Raw genomic sequence first — 7,211 nt, forward strand, 5'->3', positions numbered from 1 at the left:
GATCCATAGGATGTCATTTACCTTTTCTCTTTGTAATTTAAAATGCTGTACTTTTTGTCTTGATGTATTGAATGAAATATTTTCCATGAGGAATCAAAAATGCTTAAATTAATCAAAATATTGCAAATAATACCCTAAGGGTTCCTTGAAAACAAAGCATTTGCACAAGCATTTCATGCATCATTCTTGCATAAACAGGTACCCTTTGTTTCTGGTCTTCTTGTCCTAACCTCTGTTCTTCATTTATTTTGAAGACAAGCTGATTCACCAGTATTATACACGAGTCAACTCTGCAAGAATCATGGAGCAGTTGGAACAAGAGAACAGAGAATTGAAGGAAGAGGTCGCCAGACTTGGCGCTTTGATGGAGCAACTCCTTGCCGCTCAGAATCAACCTGCTCCGACGCCTGCAACTCCTGCTCAGAGGACAGTCATTTCAGAGGTAGCTACTTCTACAGTGCCAGTCAGCACCCACGCGCCCAATGCCATGCCGCCCGGGTTTCCTTGGGGCATGCCCCCAGGTTTTATGCCAGATATTCCTGCGCCAACCTTCGCTCAAATGTCGGCGTCTAGCTCGGTCCCTATCGCCGCTCCTCCTGTCGTGCATACCATGCCAAGGGTAGACGACATCATCTATCACTCCGAGCCATCTGAGGGCGCAGACGTTCATGAAAAGATGGATGCCATGAACGATCAATTCCTTGAGCTGAGAAAGGAATTGAGGACTCTTCGAGGCAAAGACCTATTCGGCAAGTCTGCAGCCGAACTCTGCCTAGTTCCCGGTGTCAAGATACCGATCAAATTCAAGGTCCCGGACTTTGAAAAATACAAAGGGAACACCTGTCCGCTTGCTCACCTGGTCATGTACGCCAGGAAGATGTCAACACAGACTGATAATGATCAACTCCTGATTCATTATTTCCAAGACAGTCTATCTGGTGCCGCGCTCAGATGGTACATGAGCTTGGACAGCGCCAACATCAGATCTTTCAATGACCTTGGCGAAGCTTTCGTCAAGCAATATAAGTACAACGTCGATATGGCGCCTGACCGAGATCAACTCAGGTCCATGTCCCAGAAGGACAAGGAATCGTTCAAGGAGTACGCCCAGAGATGGCGAGAGCTGGCAGCTCAAATCACTCCACCGCTGGAAGAGAAGGAAATGACCAAGATCTTTCTGAAGACTCTTGGCTCATTTTATTATGAGCGGATGGTAGCAAGCGCTCCCTCTGATTTCACCGAGATGGTGAACATGGGGATGCGTCTCGAAGAAGGTGTCCGTGAAGGACGGTTGGCTAAGGATGATAGCTCTTCCTCTAAACGATATGGGGCGTTTAAGAGGAAAGAAGGTGAAGCACATGCCGTTCAATCTCAGCCCAAACACAGAAGACCCTCTGTTCAGAGGAATCCTGCACGACATGTCAGTCATCAGCACCAGGTGGCTCACGTAGCACCTGTTTTCAAGGACAATACTCCTCAACATCAGCAATATCAACATCAACAGTATCAGCATCAGCAACAATACCAACAACCGCAGTACCAACAACAACAATCTCGTCCACAGCAACAGGCTTATCAGCCTCGTGGGAGTACGAGTAATCAGGCAAACATGGGTTACGAAAGGAAGAAGATCAGTTTTGATCCGATTCCTATGTCGTATGCGGAGTTATATCCCTCTCTAATAGAGCGGAAGTTGGTTTCTCCGAGAGATCCTCCGGCTATACCGGTCAACCCTCAGTGGTGGTATAAGCCTGACCTACACTGTGTCTATCATTCTGGTGCTCCGGGCCATGATATTGAGAATTGCTTCCAGCTGAAGACTAAGGTGCAAGACCTTATGAGAAGTGGAATCCTGAGTTTTGAGGACTCAAGCCCGAACGTCACCAAGAACCCATTGCCTGCGCATAGGAAATCTGTCAACATGATTCAAGAATGCCTTGGGAGGTACAAGGTCAAGTATGTCAGCCACATCAGGCAGTCGTTGGTTGATTTACATAAGATGCTGTGTCAGTACAGTTATTTGGAGCATAACCACGACAAGTGCCGCGTCTGTTCGGTTAATCGCTTGGGTTGCGACCAGGTCCGCAGAGAACTTCAGAAGTTGTTGAATGAAGGTACCATTGAGATTCTGCAGAATCGCAATGTTGATGAAGTCGAACCTGAAGTGAACGTCATTTCACCAGTGTTCAAGCTGCCCGAGCCAGTTGTTATTCGTTACAATAGCAACAAGTCGAAGGCTTCCCCTTCTTTGATTATTAAACCAGCTGGCCCTGTGCCCTATTCATCTGACAAAGCTGTACCTTTCAGATACAATCCTGTTGCTGTCCAGGATGGGGTCGAAGTACCTTTGCCTTCCACTTCCGTAACTAATATTGCTGATGTCAGTGGGTTGACCCGAAGTGGTCGTGTGTTTTCCGCACCTGCTAAAGCCCCTGTTGCTTCTGAATCTGTTGAGCGTCCTGTGGGGACAGCTGTGAATGCTCAGAATCCGACACTTGATGTTGCCCAACCACCCTCCTCATCCGTACAAAAGACTCCTGTTTCTTCAGTTGGCCCGAGTGGCATTGTTGATGAAGAATCTGATGAGATGCTGAGGCTCATCAGAAAGAGCGAGTACAACATTGTAGACCAGCTTCTACACACGCCCTCCAAGATTTCTATTCTTTCTCTACTGCTGAATTCAGAACCCCATAGGGAATCTCTGCAGAAGGTCTTGGACCTGGCATATGTTGATCACGACGTCACCCTTGAGCAATTTGATAGTATAGTTGCAAACATTACCGCTTGCAACACTTTGAGCTTTTGTGACGCTGATCTCCCCGAGGAGGGAAGAGACCACAACATGGCTTTGCACATCTCTATGAATTGCAAATCTGATGCAATGTCCAATGTGTTGGTGGACACTGGATCTTCTCTTAATGTATTGCCAAAATCCACACTCTCTCGACTATCATATCAAGGTCCTCCTATGAGGCAGAGTGGGATTGTTGTGAAGGCGTTTGATGGGTCGCGCAAGACCGTGATTGGGGAAGTTGATCTCCCTATCAAGATAGGACCAAGTGATTTCCAAGTCACTTTCCAAGTAATGGATATCCACCCATCTTACAGCTGTCTCTTAGGCAGACCATGGATTCACGAGGCTGGCGCCGTGACATCCACCCTACACCAGAAGCTGAAATTTGTGAAGAACAAGAAATTGGTTGTAGTAGGGGGAGAAAAGGCTCTCCTGGTTAGCCATCTGTCTTCTTTCTCGTACATTGACGCAGAGGATGAAGTTGGAACTCAGTTCCAAGCTTTATCTATTGATGAACCAATCGAGAAGAAGTCTCCTTCATTCACTTCCTACCGTGATGCTAAGCTGGCCATTGAATGTGGTGCAGTTGCTGGTTTGGGGAAGGTGATTGAACTTGAAGACAACAAATCCCGGGCTGGCATTGGCTATGGTTCTGGGGCATGCAATGAGCAAGGTCTGTTCAAGAGTGGAGGGTTCATTCACGCCAATCAACCTGAAGAAGAGGAAGCTGCTGCCATCATTGAAGAGGAAGCAGAGGACATGAACAATTTTGTTATTCCTGGTGGTGTCTGCCACAATTGGGTCGCTGTAGATGTTCCTACAGTCATCCATAGATCAGAGTAAATTGTTCATTTTGTTTAAAACCTTCTCCCATGCCAAAAGGAGAAGTGATGACATTGTTGGCAGCATTTAATACAATGATGTTTTCATTCAATTAATGCATTGTTTAACATTTGTTTTTCCTTTGTTTTCACTTTTTTCTTTTCTGCATGAAATCAGTGATCACAAAAAACCCATAAAAACAAAAAAAGAGCAAACATTTTTTCATCTGCATAATGGTTTGCTTGTTTAAATGCTGAAGTTTTTTCCTTAACCAAAATCATTATGCAGATTGATCCTAAAACCCATTGAACATAATGATCCAACGCTATCTCCCAATTTTGAATTCCCTGTATTTGAGGCAGAAGAAGATGACGTTGAGGGGGTTCCTGATGAGATTACCCGTCTCCTTGAGCACGAAGAGAAGATCATTCAGCCGCATCTCGAAGACTTGGAAACAGTCAACTTGGGGTCTGAGGATTGTGTTCGTCTGGTGAAGATCGGGGCACTTCTCGAAGGGTCTGTCAAGGAAGATTTGATCAGTTTGCTACGAGAATATTCAGATATCTTTGCTTGGTCCTATGAAGACATGCCGGGTTTAGATACAGATATTGTGCAACATTTCCTGCCTTTGAAGCCTGAGTGCGTGCCTGTGAAGCAGAAGCTCAGAAGAACTCATCCAGATATGGCAGTAAAGATCAAAGAAGAAGTTCAGAAGCAAATTGATGCGGGGTTTCTGGTGACTTCTACATATCCTCAATGGGTGGCCAATATTGTGCCTGTTCCTAAGAAGGACGGAAAGTCCGTATGTGCGTTGACTATAGAGATTTGAATAAAGCTAGCCCAAAAGATGATTTTCCTCTACCACACATTGACATGTTGGTAGACAATACAGCTAAATTCAAAGTCTTTTCCTTTATGGACGGATTTTCTGGATATAATCAAATCAAGATGGCACCAGAGGATATGGAGAAGACAACATTCATCACACCTTGGGGAACATTCTGTTATCGAGTGATGCCCTTCGGTTTGAAGAACGCCGGAGCCACGTATCAACGAGCTATGACTACCTTGTTTCATGACATGATGCACAAGGAGATCGAAGTCTATGTTGATGATATGATCGCTAAGTCCCGAACGGAAGTTGAGCATGTTGAGCATTTGTTGAAGCTTTTTCAGCGTTTGAGAAAGTTCAAACTTCGCCTGAATCCGAACAAATGTACATTTGGAGTCCGTTCCGGCAAGTTGTTGGGTTTTGTGGTAAGCGAAAGAGGTATTGAGGTTGATCCTGCAAAGGTCAAAGCAATACAAGAGATGCCTGCACCCAAAACTGAGAAGCAAGTCCGAGGTTTTCTTGGCCGCTTGAACTACATTTCCAGATTTATATCCCACATGACTGCCACATGTGCGCCGATATTCAAGCTCCTCCGGAAAGATCAGTCTCATGATTGGACCGAGGATTGCCAGAAAGCTTTCGACAGTATCAAAGATTATCTGTCTGAACCTCCGATTTTGTCTCCGCCTGTGGAAGGAAGACCTCTGATCATGTATTTAACAGTTCTTGAAGACTCGATGGGTTGTGTACTCGGTCAACAAGACGAATCAGGGAAGAAGGAGTTTGCTATATACTACCTCAGTAAGAAGTTTACTGATTGTGAGTCTCGATACTCTACACTTGAGAAGACGTGCTGTGCTTTAGCTTGGGCTGCTAAGCGTTTGCGCCAGTACATGATAAATCATACAACTTGGTTGATATCCAGAATGGACCCAATTAAGTATATCTTCGAGAAGCCTGCTTTAACTGGGAGGATTGCCCGTTGGCAGATGTTGTTGTCTGAGTATGATATTGAGTATCGAGCTCAAAAAGCTATCAAAGGTAGTATCTTGGCTGACCATCTAGCGCACCAGCCGATTGAAGATCATCAGTCTGTTCAGTATGACTTCCCTGACGAGGAAATTCTGTATTTGAAGATGAAAGATTGCGATGAGCCTACACTTGATGAAGGTCCAGAACCTGGTTCCAGATGGACGATGGTGTTTGATGGCGCTGTTAATCAATATGGAAATGGAATTGGGGCAGTGATTATCACTCCTCAAGGTTCACACATTCCGTTTACAGCAAGGCTAACTTTCAAATGCACGAACAACATGGCGGAGTATGAAGCCTGTATAATGGGACTTGAAGAATGCATTGATTTGAGAATCAAGTATCTTGATGTCTATGGTGATTCGGCCCTAGTTATCAATCAGATCAAGGGTGAATGGGAGACGAACCAGCCAAGTCTCATTCCGTACAGAGATTACGCAAGGAGAATTTCAACATTCTTTACAGAAGTTGAATTTTATCACATTCCTCGAGAGGATAATCGGATGGCGGATGCTCTTGCAACGCTTGCTTCCATGATAGTGGTCAGACGGTGGAATGATGTCCCCAATATTACTGTGATGCGCTTGGACAGACCAGCTCACATATTTGCAATCGAAGAAGTGAAAGATGACAAGCCTTGGTATTTTGATATCAAAAATTTCCTCCAGAACCAGGTCTACCCGCCTGGGGCATCTGTGAAAGATAGGAAAACTTTGAGAAGGTTGTCAGGCAGTTTCTACCTCAGTGGTGAAGTGCTGTATAAGAGGAATTTCGATATGGTTTTGCTCAGATGCGTGGATAGACACGAAGCAAACCTATTGATGACTGAGGTCCATGAGGGTTCATTTGGTACTCATTCCAATGGACATGCCATGGCTAAGAAAATGTTGAGAGCGGGCTATTATTGGCTGACAATGGAGTCTGACTGTTGCAAGTATGTGAAGAAATGTCACAAGTGTCAAATTTATGCGGATAAGATTCATATTCCTCCGACACTCCTGAATGTGATTTCATCACCATGGCCTTTCTCTATGTGGGGAATCGACATGATCGGCATGATTGAGCCGAAAGCATCCAACGGGCATCGGTTTATTCTCGTAGCGATTGATTACTTCACCAAATGGGTTGAAGCCGCTTCATACGCGAATGTAACCAGACAGGTGGTTGTGAAGTTTATCAAGAACCAGCTGATTTGCCGTTATGGTGTGCCAGAGAGGATCATTACTGATAATGGATCCAATCTGAACAATAAGATGATGGATGAGTTGTGCGCTGAATTCAAGATTGCACACCATAACTCCTCTCCTTACAGACCTAAGATGAATGGGGCTGTTGAAGCTGCTAACAAGAATATCAAGAGGATCATCCAGAAGATGACTGTCACGTACAAAGATTGGCATGAGATGCTGCCATTTGCTTTGCATGGATACCGTACGTCTGTACGCACTTCAACAGGGGCAACCCCTTTTCTCTTGTTTATGGCATGGAAGCCGTTCTCCCAGTAGAGGTGGAGATCCCATCAATGCGAGTCTTGATGGAAGCCAAGTTGACTGATGCTGAATGGATTCAGAGTCGTTATGACCAGTTGAATTTGATCGAAGAGAAGCGATTAACTGCCATGTGTCATGGTCAGTTATATCAGCAGAGAATGAAGAAAGCATTCGATAAGAAGGTCAAGCCTCGTGTGTTCCGAGAAGGTGACCTCGTGCTCAAGAAAGTTTTGTCTTTCGC

The sequence above is a fragment of the Lathyrus oleraceus genome, chromosome 4 (assembly GCF_024323335.1).
Source record: "Lathyrus oleraceus cultivar Zhongwan6 chromosome 4, CAAS_Psat_ZW6_1.0, whole genome shotgun sequence".
NCBI lineage: Eukaryota > Viridiplantae > Streptophyta > Magnoliopsida > Fabales > Fabaceae > Lathyrus > Lathyrus oleraceus.